This window comes from Electrophorus electricus, chromosome 3, assembly GCF_041902795.1.
Source record: "Electrophorus electricus isolate QZ-2024a chromosome 3, ASM4190279v1, whole genome shotgun sequence".
Classification (NCBI taxonomy): Eukaryota; Metazoa; Chordata; class Actinopteri; order Gymnotiformes; family Gymnotidae; genus Electrophorus; species Electrophorus electricus.
This window is the reverse complement of record NC_137499.1, coordinates 39,225,532-39,241,794: the sequence shown is the minus strand read 5'-3', so window position 1 is coordinate 39,241,794 and position 16,263 is coordinate 39,225,532. Positions and strand designations below refer to the sequence as shown.

At 43.5% G+C, this 16,263-nt stretch overlaps 1 long non-coding RNA gene across 2 annotated transcripts; it reads right to left on the bottom strand.

The window, feature by feature from the left end:
* Positions 1–2,359: 2,359 nt before the first annotated feature.
* On the bottom strand, positions 2,360–16,128 carry LOC113580881 (uncharacterized). 2 transcript variants are annotated; one of them, XR_014122923.1, is made up of 3 exons: positions 7,681–16,128; positions 4,980–5,770; positions 2,360–4,253 (listed from the first exon to the last, which is right to left on the bottom strand). It is a non-coding gene; the product is annotated as an uncharacterized LOC113580881 (long non-coding RNA). The 2 variants fall into 2 exon arrangements; XR_014122922.1 differs by having other exon boundaries at positions 2,360–5,077; positions 5,702–5,770.
* Between the last annotated feature and the right edge of the window lie 135 nt (positions 16,129–16,263).

Sequence of the window (16,263 nt, the reverse complement as noted above, 5' to 3'; positions counted from 1 at the left end):
TGGTTCAAGCCCCACCACTGCCAAGTTGCCACTGCTGGGCCCCTGAGCAAGACCCTCAAGTTGTACTTTACAAAAGTTGCTTTGGATAAAAGTGTTAGCTAAATATCTACTCTGGAACATCAGCCTTAAGTTTTGTCCCAGTTTCTTTCTATAGGCTTATATTTTTTATTTTCATTCCTCAATAATCACATTCTCTTCATAGCCACAGTGATTAGGATTACACAATCTATACAGGGGACAGAACAGGAGGAATTTCATTTAACTTAATCTCTAGGACATCGTAATCCTTGGGGTGTCAATCTCTAGGACATCGTAATTCCTGGGGTGTCAATCTCTAGGACATCATAATCCCTGGGGTTTCTTAATCTCTAGGACATCAGAAACAAGCTATATCTTTATTCTTGCTTATTTTATCTAACTGTCAGTATGTTCTCTACACTTAAATAGAGCAACTATAGGATATTATTACATGATTTGTTGTTGCAGCTGAATTTACTTGAACAAAAAACTGCATTAAAATATTCTTTCCACATTTGATGACACCAGTAAGGCAGACCAAGGTATGATTTACATATGCAAATTCAGATGAAGGGGTGTATTGTGATGATTTGCTGTTGGGTGGAGACTATGAGACTAACTCCACCCATAACAGCAATGGATATATTTAAACTGATCCTCTTAAATAAATTAAGTTAACCTGTGAAATATTGTACTAAGAAAAGCAGTCGGGGGACATCCCAGAACCAAGAGGAGAGATTACCCAGGTATGTGGAACACACACACACACAAACACATACATATATATATATATATATATATATATATATATATATATATATAGAGAGAGAGAGAGAGAGAGAGAGAGAGAGAGAGAGAGAGAGAGAGAGAGAGAGAGAGAGAGAGAGAGAGAATTTTTTGCATCCCATTCCATCTTTTATTGAAAAATATATTTTTAAAAAGTTACAGAACCTTTTAAGAGTATTATTTATTATTTGAAATATGATATGAGAATGCAACATCGTAGGAAATAAAGATAATATTCTTAGATGGGATAAAAAAAAATGTATATTTTTTAATAAAAGATGGAATGGGATGAATATATATATATATATTCATCCCATAAAATTATATATATATAATATATTATATATATATATATATATATATATATATATATATATATATATATATATATATATATATATATATATATATATATATAATTCTATTTATTTATTTATTTATTTTTAGCCCATGTAAGAATATTATCTTTATTGCCTGAGATTTTGCATTCTCATATCATATTTCAAATAATACTCTTAAAAGATTCTGTAACAAATCTATTTTGAACAGAAGGGTAGATTTGGTTAGTTGTTAAGTTATTTAGTTTTGCATTGTGGAGCAGTTGCTTTTCCACACTATATAGTATATATCACAACTATTTAATGGAAAATAATAACAAACCATGGTAGTTATGCCTGTAACCTTCATATTTTTGCTACCTTACATAAAAGAATCAATATGGGAAAGTTTCTAATATTTAAAGGTCTAATATTTAATATGTCTAATATCTAATATTTAAATGTTGTTTATGCATATGTTTTATCAACAGAGAAGACAATGTAGTAGCTAAACAAAAATGCTAAAACTGGTGTCATGCTGTCTCTGAGGACATATGACAGTTTCATTCATGAAAGGTGTTACCTTCTCTGCTCTAATTGTTCAACCAAATATGTCAAATCTCGCATGCAGTAGTGATGCAAATGAAGTGAACAGCATGAGCAGTTTTCCAGCCTTATCCATCATGTCAGAGCTGGTATTCTTTGTAAGAGATACAGTCAGATCATCACATTTCAACAGCTCTACAACATCAGTGTGGGTTGTATGTATCTCTTGCCCAATGTACAGAGTTCAGATATCTTCAATAGGTATATATCCTTTCTTTTATTGGGGAGCCCTATTGTGGTAGCTACCCAGCAGTGGTAGCTCAGTGGTTAAGGTACTTGACTTGAAATTGGAAGGTTGCTTGTTCAACTGCCAAGTTGCCACTGTTGGGCCCCCGAGCAAGACCCTTAACCCTCAATTGCTAAAGTTGTACTCATTTGTCATAATTGTAAGTTTCTTTGTGTAAATGTAATGTACTCTCTCTTACAATAGAGACCTGTAGAGGACAGTATATATGCAGACTCACAACCTATTAAAATACAACATATACAACATAAAATATGGAATATGGAACTTGATATACAAAACAGCTAATTAAACTCAAAGGTCTCTCAAGACAACCACATTATTTATGAAACACGCACAATTTTTCAATGGATATAAATGTATATTAGTTTTAATTCTTTTTGAAAATTATTCCATATTTACAATAAGTTCTTGTGAATAAATCGCAACCCTGAGCTAGGTCAAGATGTCCAAGAAACCAGACCCTGGCAACAGCAACACGGTCCTCCTCGTAAACAACGACTTCAAATACAGCAGCGTGGCTCCGGCAGACTGGTCCGCTAAAAGGATGGTGTGGGTCCCGTCAGAGAAAGATGGGTTTCAGCCTGCCAGCATCAAGGAGGAAAAAGCTGACGAGATCCTGGTTGAGCTGGACAATGGCTCCAAGGTAACCGTCCACAAGGATGACATCCAGAAGATGAACCCCCCCAAGTTCAGCAAAGCAGAGGACATGGCAGAACTGACCTGTCTGAATCAGGCCTCTGTGCTCAACAATCTCAGGGAGAGATACTTCTCAGGACTCATATATGTGAGTTTATGAATGTTGAGTAAAATAGTCGTTTTTCCCAGTCCCAGTCCTGGTCCTGAAGTGTAACCCAGCCCTGGTCCTGTGATGTCACCCAATCCTGGTCCTGTGGTGTTACCAAGTTCAAGTCTTGCAGTACTACTCAGTCCTGGTCCTGTGGTGTTAGCAAGTCTTAGACTTGTGGTGTTACAAAGTCCTGGTCCTGCAGTGTTACAAAGTCCTGGTCCTGTGGTGTTAATAGTCCTGGTCCTACAGTTGCCCTGCACTGCAACTTAGTGGTTTCCCTGCTCCCAGCAAACCTGACACCTCATCATCTTATTAAAAATCCCTCATGAGGTTACAATATTTGTACATTTTAGTTAAAACCTTAAAATGTACCAACTGAGAAGAATTGATATAAATATGGCATAAGCACTGATTATGTTCAAGGCCATGCATTTTACCATTTAAAATGAATAAGACCCCCACTTTCTGATACCATTCTCTGCCATGTTTTCATGAACACGAGTCTTTCTCTTCAGACCTACTCAGGCCTGTTCTGCGTGGTGGTCAACCCATACAAAATGCTCCCCATCTACTTGGAGCAGGTCATTGAGATGTACAAAGGAAAGAAACGCCATGAGGTGCCGCCCCATGATGCAGGGTGAGAACCACTTCTTGCTGAGAGAGACATTAATGTGGTCTGGCTTCAGTGACCATGTGATACTAAATACAAAGAGTGGAGGAGACGTTTGGCAAGTTTAACAGCACAACAGACCATGTCAGGTTCATTTTATCAATAAATAAATAAAGATCAAAACTTAACATTTCTGACACATTTATGATCTATTTTAACATGAGAAATGCATTTTTAAAAATCATATTCTGTGAATTCTGTTAGCTGAATCTGGCATATGTGAGGTTTCTGAGGCTCCGGTTCCCAGAGACTCAAGACTCAAGAATGTCCGGTTATCCGGCTCAGTTTCTCAGTGCACTTCCAGTGATGACCATGACACACGTCACCCTCTGCCTCTCTGTTTTTCCACAGAACGTGAGGACCAGTCTGTCCTTTGCACGTGAGTAATGATACACACGCACGTGCACATGTACCATTTTAAAGGGACATAAAACTACTTTGTCTCTTGAAGATCAAAAAATATTCCATCAGCTTCATTTGCAAAAGTGGGTTGCATTGCCTATGCTCAGCAAATATTCAGTTTGAATACTCAAACACCATACAAGTCATAAACTGCATCTCTCCTTCAGAATGCTTTAGGTACATGCTTTAAGGTTTACATCGAGTTTTAAATAAAGTCTGTCACAGAGCTCATGCAAATTGAGCTGATCTGGGGTCAACCCAGTTGGTTCTGAGCAGTGAGCGCGCTCAGCCAGGTCCTCACGGCTCTTCCTCATGGGTCTTCCTCGTGCCGGCTGACTGGGGCTTCGTGCCTCAGCGGGGAGTCTGGAGCCGGGAAGACCGAGAACACCAAGAAAGTCATCCAGTACCTGGCCGTGGTGGCTTCATCGCACAAAAGCAAAACGGAAGCAGGCTCAGTGAGTGTTGCATCCCATGCGTGGTTCTGCCTCTAATGGGGTGTTAAAGGCTCCTAGAAACAGGACTGGGGAACTGCCAGTGTAACCTTCAAGTTATTCACTCCTACAATCGTAATATCATATGCAAACTGGCCTATGCATCAATATTCAAGACTTTATATGCCATTAGTCCACACTGTTTTAAAGTTAGCCCACAACTATGAAACATGCATTTCTTTTTGTGACAGGATCCAGCCTCAGCACTTAACAAGGTAGAGTGTGGTACATGTTGAACACACTGCACACTGCAACTACTCTGCACAGTGTTTTCATCTTACCACTACACAGTGTTTTGGTTTGCTTTCCTGGGAGGCTAGCTAGAGCCTAACTGGACGTTTATGGTTATGAACATGCCAATCTACAGTAATGTAACCAAAGCAAGTCCGTAATAGCAGACAGACATTACAGTTACAGTGCCAGGAATGCTTTGACAGCTCTCTGCTTGCACACTGTGGGTGCAGTCAATGCAGGTTAGGTGTGTGTTTCAGCGTGTGTCTCTCAGTGTGGGTGCGGTAAATGTAGACTCCCTTTGTGTCTCGGTGCGGGAGCTCGGGGGCAGCAGGTTTGAGAATGGCTGCATGGCCAAAATCTGTCCTGAAAACTGGTTGGAACTCTGAAAGCTTTGTGAGTACTGCGCGTGACACGTACTCACTCAGAGACTGCAGCATCACTGCCTGCATACAGCTGGCCTGCGGGAGTATGTGAGTCTTACACCGCAGTGTTTCAGCAGATCCACAGTCCTGCGTTACCCTGTAATGATGACAAAGGACCTTAGATGGTATGACCGAGCCTCAGACTGAGAGCGCTACATATATGCCAAACCCTGAGAATGACCATAATGCTCACAAAACAGTGCTAATGTTGTCATTATTTGCCATGCTTTATTTAATTTGTGTTTACAGTTAGGTTGCCTAAAATATGACAGTAGATTGTTGTCATGGTGAAAGTGAGCTTTAGAATGGCTGATGTTCTTTTCCTGGACCACTAGGGGGAGCTAGAGAAGAAGCTACTGCAGACAAATCCCATTCTGGAAGCTTTTGGAAACGAAAAAACCATCAAAAATGATAATTCTTCACGATTTGTAAGTGGACACAGATCTCTGAGTTAAACGTCATGTTTAGTCTTTCACTACGCATATACAAGTCAGTCTGTCTGCTCTTCCCACAGGGCAAATTCATTAAGATAAACTTTGACATGGCTGGTTGGTGTCAATATTGAAACCTGTATCCTAAGGAGACCATCAGAAGCTGTCTATTTCATAATACTGATTCTTGGCTCAGTTTCCAAACAGGTCCAAACCCAAAGCATTTTGATTAGCACTCCCACTTCCCTGTCACATGACCTTCGCCCTTAACCCCCCTGTCTCAGACCTACTGGAGAAGTCCAGGTGTGTTCGCCAGGCCAAGGTCGAGAGGTCCTTCCATATCTTCTACCAAATGTTAGCTGGAGCAAAGGACAAAATGCATGGTAATGACCTACAGTTGAGTGTATGAAATGCTATATACATACATTATATATAGAGAGAGAGATAGAAAGAGAGAGAGATATTCAGAATTGTAATACACACACACACACACACACACACACACACACACACACACACACACACACACACACACACAGCTCCAGAAAAAAATAAGAGACCACTACAAAATGATCAGTTTCTCTAGTTTTACAATTGATGGGTATGTGTTTGACCAGACTGTGCAAATTTGTTTCATTCTATAAACTACTGGCAACATTTCTTCCAAATTCCAAAGCATGTTTATTTATGAAAATGACTAATGGTCAAAATAACAAAATAGTTACAGAAATTTCAGACCACAAATAAAGCATTTTTAATCACAGCTTTCATGTGTCTTGGCATGCTTTCCACCAGTCTTTCACATTGCTGTTGGGTAACTTTACGCCACTCCTGGCACAGAAATTCCAGGAGCTCAGCTTTGTTTGATGGCTTGCGACCATCCATCTTCCTCTTGATCAAATTCCAGAGGTTTTCAGTGGGGTTCATGTCTGGAGATTGGGCTGGCCTTGATAGGGTCTTGATCTGGTGGTCCCTCATCCACACTTTTATTGACGTGGCTGTGACATGGAGCATTGTCATGTTGAAAGAAACAATCATCCGAGTTGGGGAACATTGTCAGAGCAGAAGGAAGCAAGTTTTCCTCCAGCAGTTTTGTAAGTAGCTTGATTCATGTGTCCTTTACAAAGACAAATTTGCCCGATTCCAGCCTTGCTGAAACACCCCACCAATCATCACCCCACCCATCATCACCAATCCTGCACCAAATTTCACAGTGGGTGTGAGACACTCTGGCTTGTAGGCCTCTGCTGGTCTCCATCTAACCATTACATGACCAGGTGTTGGACAAAGCTGAAAATTGCACTCATCAGAGAAGATGACCTTACTCCAGTCTTCTACAGTCCAATCCTTATGGCCTTTTGCAAACTTCAGTCTGGCTCTTCTTTGCTTCTCATTGATGAAGGGCTTTTTGTACGACTTCAGCCCTGCCTCCAGAAGCCTGTTTTAAACCGTCCTCGCTGTGTAATTCACCCCAGCTGCATGCCATTCTTTTTGTAGATCACTTGACGTCATCTTACGGTTGTTAAGTGACATTTGAATGAGGTGGATCATCACGGTCGGTAAAGAGTCGTTTTCAACCTCTACAAGTATGTAGCTGTTGTTGTCCCATGTGTTTGCTGCTTGACCTTGTTCTTATGAACCACAGATTTGAAATTTTCAAGATAGAAGCAACCTGACGCTCACTGTATTCCTCTGCCAGTCAAGCTACAACGGAACCCTTCTTTTCCTCATTAAGAGCCTTTCTTTTTAACTCTTTTGGCATGACCTGTAGCTATATTTGGACTACACTTACTTTTTGGGTAGTCCTAGTACTGTTTTTCCCATCCAGCTGGTTCTATAACAAGAGAATAGTGAAGACAGCAGCAGTTCTTATACTGTTGCTCATTAGAATAGGATTTTGTTGATCACCTATCACCTAAGTTGATCACCTATTCAGCATCTCATTAGAATGAGGTGTGTCTGTAAATGAATTCAACAAGCACTTGAATGGAATGGCTGCTGTACACGTGGAGATGCTGATTTAAGAAAAAACTGGAGTGATCTCCAAAGTGATCTCTTATTTTTTTCTGGAGCAGTATATATCTGCACCATTTACTATAGTACATTACACACACACACACACACACACACCCCAGTTATTCTTGTTGTATAAGTAGTATATTATAATTATATGTGTTAACCGTAAAGTTATATGCTATATGTTATATGTTATATGTTAACTCCTATTGTTTTCCCAGAGGAACTGGTGCTGGAGGAGTTCAGTAATTACCGTTTCCTGGTAGCAGGACACTTGAAGGTTCAGGGTCAGCAAGACCACGAGTTGTTTAACGAGACTCTCGAGGCCATGGAGGTCCTGGGCTTCAGCGAAGATGAGAGAATAGGTGAGGACCTGAGCGCTATTCAGTTTTTGTCTAGAAAGTGGTGATGTAGTTCTAAACTAAAGTGCTTCCTTGAGTGATCAAGTTTATATGGTTCTGTGGAACCCTTTTTCCCTCAGGTGTGGGTTTTCCTCGCTCATAAAAAAGCCCTACTGAGATACTTTAGCCAACACTTTCTTAACACAGTCTGACATGTGGAATCTTTCTCCCTTCAGGGATGCTGAAAGTGTGCTCCACTGTACTACAGCTGGGAAACATAGAGTTCAAAAAGGAGAAGAACCAGGAGCAGGCCAGTATGCTGGATACCACAGGTAACCTAGCACACCATGGTAACGCCACAGGTAACCCAGCACACCACGGTAATGCCACAGGTAACCTAGCACACTACTTTAACGCCACAGGTAACCTAGCACACTACGGTAACACCACAGGTAACCTAGCACACTACAGTAACACCACAGGTAACCTAGCAAACTATGGTAACGTCATGGTAACATAGCACACTACGGTAACACCACAGGTAACCTAGCTCAATACAATAACACCAGGCATAACCTAGCACACTACAGTCATGCCACAGGTCACTACAATCATGCCACCTGAATTGTCATACTTATACCTATCTATCTGAGCTTAAATTTCACATCTGCCATATGTAAAACAATGTACGCCCAATCGGGAATGCACAAACCTGAAGAGTGAAAAAACTCTCTCTCCCAGCTGCCCAGAAAGTGTGTCACCTGCAGGCCATCAACCTAACCGACTTCAAGAAAGCCATCCTCACACCTCGCATAAAGGTGGGCCGGGAAATGGTGCAGAAGGCTCAGACCAAAGAGCAGGTACCGTCACACACGCAGAAACAAGCACACGTCCTGAAGTGCGTGCATGTATAATGAACATTTAGGAAAGATTCAGGGCTGTTCTGGTATAGATCGATAGCTCTTTTTGATCCCAGGGGTTGGGGGGATTCCCAGTCAACTCTGTTATAATGTCGCCGTATCCTTCTTCTTTTTACCAAAGTAACAACTGCCATTCAGACTGCATAGATGACAAAAGGGGTGTGTAATCAAATGCGGTCTGCTGGTGTCTCTGCTACCCACTCTGGCTTTGCCATTGAGGCCCTCGCCAAAGCCATGTATGACCGCCTGTTTCGCTGGGTCCTGGCCCATGTCAACAAGACTCTGGACAAGACCATGCGCCAAGGAGTTTCTTTCATAGGCATCTTAGACATTGCGGGCTTTGAGATTTTCGAGGTGAAGACAGAGAGCATTTAGTGTTACTACAAAGAATACAAAATACATAAACAACGTAGAGGAATAAATAGATAAAAATGGCAAGATACAAATGCTGCATTTGATATGAAATAAAGCAGAGAGCGCAGTGGCTTGACCTCTGACCGTCATCTCCAGGACAACTCGTTTGGGTAGCTGTGTATCAATTACACCAACGAGAAGCTGCAGCAGCTGTTCAATCACACCATGTTCGTGCTGGAGCAGGAGGAGTACCAGCGTGAGGGCATTGAGTGGAGCTTCATCGACTTTGGCCTGGACCTGCAGCCCTGCATCGAGCTGATTGACAGGCCGGTACGCCAATGCTGCCAAATGACCCACCCTCGCACCAGGACATCGCCATGATGATGAGTTATTGTACAGCTATGATTGCAACAGGCTATTGAATGGATAGCATATATATAAAGCTATAGGACAGGCATATCTGTCTCAAACAATGTGTTGTATTGTGTAACTAGCTCCCAGTACCCAGCACTAATTAACAGTGGGCTCAAAGTTAAGCAACACTTTATTACTGTGCATGTGTTTACAACAGAAATGAAACAGAGGTGTGGTATTAGATGAGACATGTTTTAGATGAGACTGTATTTAAAGAGTAATCTACAACTGAGAAGCATGGCAAGCAACAGACAGACATTGGACAATACTGAGACGACTGTTAAACAGTAAAAAGGACTGGAGACAATTCTGAGTTTGTGTTTGATGTATACTGTTTGCAAAACTACTTTAAACCACTATACACCACATTAAATAATTATTGAAAAGTGTGAATGTGGTTAAATGTACTTGTAGAATAACCCTCCTGGTATCCTGAACCTAACCCTAAACCTAACCCTTATCCTGTTACCCATATAGAATAACCCTTCTGGTATCCTGGCCCTAACCCTAACCCTTACCCTGTTATGCATACAGAATAACACTCCTGGTATCTAGGCTCTAAACATAAACCTAACCCTTACCCTGTTACCCATATAAAATAACCCTCCTGGTATCCTGTCCCTAACCCTAATCCATACCCTGTTACCCAAATAGAATAACCCTCCTGGTATCCTGGCCCTAACCCTAACCCTTACCCTGTTACCCATATAGAATAACCCTCCTGGTATCCTGGCCCTAACCCTAATCCATACCCTGTTACCCAAATAGAATAACCCTCCTGGTATCCTGGCCCTAACCCTAACCCTTACCGTGTTACCCAAATAGAATAACCCTCCTGGTATCCTGGCCCTAACACTAACCCTTACCGTGTTACCCAAATAGAATAACCCTCCTGGTATCCTGGCCCTAACCCTAACCCTTACCCTGTTACCCATATAGAATAACCCTCCTGGTATCCTGGCCCTAACCCTAACCCTTACCCTGTTACCCAAATAAAATAACCCTACTGGTATCCTGGCCCTAAACCTAACCCTTACCATGTTACCCATACAGAATAACCCCCCTGGTATCCTGGCCCTGCTGGATGAGGAGTGCTGGTTCCCCAAAGCCACCGATGTTTCTTTTGTGGAGAAGCTCACAAACAACCACTCAAGCCACTCCAAGTTCTGCAAGCCAAAGAACGCAAAGGACAAGACCTTCTTCACTGTGCAGCACTATGCTGGGAAGGTTGGTAAACATCTGTCGCCCTTCTGTGTAGTGGTGCCTCAGAGGTCACCACTGTCCCAGTAAATGACATGTGGATTGTTGGTTAGGTGGATTACAATGCCCATGCCTGGCTAACAAAGAACATGGACCCACTCAACGACAATGTCACCACCCTGCTGAGCAATTCCACCAACCCATTTGTGCAAGAACTCTGGAAAGATGGTGAAGTTTTTACTGGCTATAGATTCTTCTAATTACTGATTATTCTAGTTTAATTTAATTCTCGATTAAACACCAAACATATACAATACAAAATTAAACACTTAATGTTTAAGCAAAACTCTTAATGTCTCTCTAACCTTTCTGCTGAGTGGTGTATGAGTGATCCCTCCAAGCAATCCTGTTCTTAAGATGCATAGCCCCTCATGGACTCACTTACTCACACGTTTAGCATGTCTAAAGAATCTCCACAAGGGGGAGCTATTCACACCAAAGCATGGGCGCTGCTTCTGCAGTGAATCATGTGGTGGGCCTGGAGACCATGGCTAAGATGTCTGACAGCTCGATGCCCTCGGCCTCCAAGTCAAAAAAGGGCAGCTGTATAAGGAGTCTCTGGGCAAACTGATGACCACTCTCCACAACACACAACCCAACTTCATACGCTGCATCATCCCAAACCATGAAAAGAGGGTAGGCCACACCAACCCTCCCTTCTCTGACATATCGCTATGGCGGTTACGCAGTACTGAGCACGATTATGAGCCATCTGTGAAGCAGTCATCTTATTTGGTTATCTTACCTAAATTTCATAAAATGGCATTTCTAAAATGTGTGTTCAAATTTCACCAATTGCACTTCATCATACAGCCCTGAGAGTACAGTGCACAATCTAGCTACCCTGAGCACCAGATTCCTAACCTAAACAGGATCGCCAATGACCAGTGGTACTGCCGTTTCTGGGCGAGACTAAGCTTAGTCCATGTCAGGAGACACTGGTTCTGAATATGTAGAGGTCAGTGACTACAGCATTGAAGAGCAGCATCAGGTGTCAGCAGGTGTGTGTGTGTGTGTGTGTGTGTGTGCGTGTGCGTGTGCGTAAGCAGTCAGGGAAGCTGGACGCTCGCATGGTTCTGGAACAGCTGCGGTGTAACGGCGTACTGGAGGGCATTCGTATTTGCCGACAGGGTTTCCCCAACCGCATCGTCTTCCATGAGTTCCGGCAACGGTCAGCCACCTTCACAGAAACGTGCCTGCGGTCACTGCCTCCTGAAAAAGCCTCATAACCATGGTTTCATAAACACGCTCTCCTTCTGCTCACCAGCTACGAGATCCTGGCTGCCAGCGCAATCCCCAAGGGCTTCATGGACGGCAAACAAGCATGCACCCTCATGGTAGGCCATGGCTACTGAAAAACCACAATCCACTTGTGTCTGATTTTCGCAGGGATGAAGCTTAACTTAAGAGTGGAATCCCGCAAATAGCAGATAAACCATTTAAACTCATTTTATTCATGCAGTACAGCAAGTTAAAACAGACATAACCTTTTTGCAACGCACATGTTATATCAAGGGTGCCCAGCTTCAGTCGTGGAGATCTGCAGCTCAACATGCCTTAGCTTCAATACACTTGGCTCTGATATTCAGATGCTACCTAGATCACCTAGTTGAAGACCTAGATGAATTGGGTCAGGTGTTGTAGAGTAGGGCTGGAACTAAATGGCCCATGGTGGTAGACCTGCAGCACTGAAGGCAGGGATCTCTGCAGTCTGTGATCACCAATGCAGTGGCCATTGCCTGAGATGGGAAATTTCCTTTGCAGCATCTCTGCTCTTTGCTCTTCAGGTCAAACATCTGGATCTGGACCCCAACCTGTACCGCATCGGTCAGAGCAAGATGTTCCTCCGCACGGGAGTGTTAGCCCAGCTGGAGGAAGAGCGAGACCTCAAACTCACCGTCATTATCATCGCCTTCCAGGCCAAGGTGCAGGGCTTCCTCACCAGAAAGTGAGTGTAGGGTAAATGCAAACAGGCATGCAAGGGCAAAATAATGCCCCACGTTTCAAACCAACAATATTTATATTTTTGAAGGAACTCCTTTCATACCCATCTGAGAAGGCTACAGAATACTCACTGTGATCTGAAAACAGAATACAGAGATTCCCAAGGCTGTTTGCTATTTTCAGTCTCCTCTGTTGAGTCAAAACGTAATTCTATTATCTTAGAAGCTACAGCTGGAGAAGGCATCCGCTACTCTGGCAATAACATAGAAATCACATGCCTTAAAACCAACTACTTTTGGTCTTGAAATCTCTTCTATCCGTCACAGCAGCAGCTCATTGCCATGAAAGTGATCCAGAGAAACTGTGTCGCCTACCTAAAACTGAAGAACTGGCAGTGGTGGAGGCTCTTGACCAAAGTAAGTCACACTTCATCTTCTACAAGCCATCAGACTTCAAATGACGTTTAAGACACGTTGTCATCAGAGAAGGCCGTCCATCCGGCGTTAGGTCAAACCTCTGCTGCAAGTGACCCGACAGGAAGAGAAAATGAGTCAAAAGGAGGAGGAGCTTCAGAAGGCTAAAGATGTGGCTCAGAAGGCTGTAGCGGAGCTGAAGGAGATCAATCAGAAACATGCACAGGTACTGTGAAAACATCTGTCAAACCATCATCATCAACATCATCATCATCATGTTGTCCTTTAATACCATAGTAGCTCATCCATGTTTGTCAGTAGTATGACCTCTGGCGGAGAGCCACAGCAGAGCTTTAGGTGAGTGGGATCAGCAGAGAAAACCCCCAGGTCCTCCTCTGAGCCTGGACTCAGAAACAGATCACAACTAGTGTCTTCTTTAAGAATCATAGCTAGTTGTTTTAAATCAGGCTGGGTGTCACACTCCCCTTTTGTCATCTTCAGCATCGCCACCTACTCTTGTGCAAATAACGCATGTTAACTTGTGTAAGCCACAATTTGCTTTGTATCCAGTAATGGAAGAATGTAAGCGCAACGTTTAGAAGGAGTTGGAGAACTAGAGAAATTTTCCAACCTTAACAGGGAAGTTGGCTGTCAAATTGATTTAGGTTTTTTGAGATGGGTGCAGCACTAAATTCTGCAAGGATTTGACCGCTGATTCAGACACATAAACATCATTCCTAGTTCCAGAATGAATTTCATTATCAGTGCTTGGGCTTCTTCCCGCCAGCTACTGGAGGTGCAGGACCGGCTGCAGGAGAAGCTGCAGATGGAGGCGGAGCTGCATGCAGAGACCGAGGAGATGAGGATACACCTGGGGGCCAAGAAGCAGGAACTGGAGGAAGTCCTGCGTGAGAAGGAGGCGCGGTTGGAGGAAGAGGAGGAGCATGGCCAGAACCTCCAGCAGGAAAAGAAGAAAATGCACCAGCAGCTGCAGATTGATCGATGATTGCTGATAATTGATAACTGATACGCGATCAGGAAATAATGTCATTTGTCAAAGATATGCACTGATGGAATGGTGATGGTGCCGTCGCTGATGTTGACAGGTTGAGCAGTGTAAAAGACTCTGGTAATTAAGGTTGGGTTTGCTACACTGCTGAGACAGCTTCTGAGCTCTTTACCGTGCTCTTTGGAGAGCTCACGACGCGTTCTATCCTGTAGGACGTAGAGGCACGTTTGGCAGAACAGGAAGGGTCCATGCAGAAGCTCCAGCTGGAGAAGGCTGCAGCTGATGGAAGGATTAAAACACTGGAGGGTGATATCCTTGTCAAGGAGGACCAAAACAACACGCTGCATAAGGTTTGTCTTTCAAGACAAACATTAATTTGTTGTTGAGGTTAATCGACAACGTTTTTAGCTTGGACTAATTACGTTTTTGTCCTAGACTAAGCATAACTTTGTATACCATTCCACATTCAGGAGAAGCAGGAGCTTGAGGAGCGCCTAGCGGACTTGACCTCCAGCCTCAGCGAAGAGGAAGAAAAATCAAAGAACCTCACCAAACTTAAGAATAAGCATGAGTCCATGATTTCAGAGCTTGAAGGTTTGCGGAGAGCAGATTTGCTTTTTTAACATTGAACCATGGTGGTATGTTTGATGGTGTAGTTACACTTGAATAGCCTTGTTCACTGGTTTAAGCCTGGAACTAAACTTTGGAAGATAGTATTTAGAAATTGGCCTACCCCTGTCTCTAAGAGGTGGTACCTAATAATACCACAAAACAGGTTTGTGTGTGTAACTATGGGTTTGTTTGGTTTTTTTTATGTCTATTCAGTGCAACTGAAGAAGGAGGAGAAGCTCTGTCAGGACTTGGTGAAGGCAAAGCGGAAGCTGGAGGCTGAGCGCTCCAGCCTGCAGGAGCAGATCTCAGTGGTGCAGGCCGAGTGCGCCGAGCAAAAGGCCCGGCTCGCTGCCAAGGAGGACGAGATGCAGGCCCTGCTGACACGGTACGAGGAACGTCCGGCTGCCCTGCCGCACATGCCGTCTCTCCAGACACTTCCTCACTTTCACCTGTGGCTGGGTGAAGCCAAAACTGGGCCAAAGCAACCAAAATTAACCCCTTTTTTTTACATGATCATTTCATTTTGCTGTTCATGTTCCACTGAGTAAGTTTTCATCAAGTCCTCATTTAAGAAATGAAATTATTCTTTTTCTTCTCTTCTTCTGATTCTCTTTTATCAAAATGCCACAGCTTCTGTCCACCTCTAAAGCATCTTCAGATTTTTAGCTACATCATTAAGGCTGAATGTGTGGGCAACATAATAACAAATAATATAATGGTTTTTAGGATCCAATCCAGTCCCCATGGATAAATTCCCACCCAAATACCTTGCTGCACATTGGCCCAGGCAAACGTGTCATGATTCTTGTTTGATGTTGTTACCCAGTCTGGAGGAGGAGTCTGCTCAGAAGAACAGCACCATGAAGAAGATCCGTGAGACGGAGGGGCTGGTTGCTGAGCTGCAGAAGGACCTGGAGAATGAGCGAGCCACCCGCACCAAGGCCGAGAAGGCCAAGCGAGAGCTGGGAGAGGAGCTGGAAGCCCTGAGGTCTGAGCTGGAGGACTCCCAGGACACCCTCGCAACTCAGCAGGAGCTCTGGTACACGCACAACACCACGGCCCCTCTTTGGGGGGGGGGCTTCGCTTCCTTTGCTTTCAAACCTGGCCGACGTTATGTGTTCTGTGGGTTAACATGCATTTTTCTGCTACAGTGTCAAAAGGGAACAGGAAGTGGTAATGTTCAGGAAGACGATGGAGGAGGAATGGCGGAGCCGCGAGGCTCAGCTGCAGGAGATGAGGCCGAAGCACGCTCACGCTGTGGACGACCTCAGCGAGCAGGTGGAACAGGCGAAACGGGTGAACAGCCAGCACACACATTCCCTTCTTATAGACCAGTTTTCCCTGCAAATGATTTGTGTGTACAAACTGTAGATTGCAATATTCAGAAGTTAAAAAAAGAGGAAGAATGTAAAGTGTTTCGCACTGTCAAGGCCATGCAACATTCGCACCCTGTACACCAGCTGCAGCCCAGAACACCTACCCCCCCCCATGTTCCCATCATGGTTTATCCTAAATATCCCCCCCATGTTCCCATCATGGTTTATCCTCAGTTACCACCCCTACCCACCA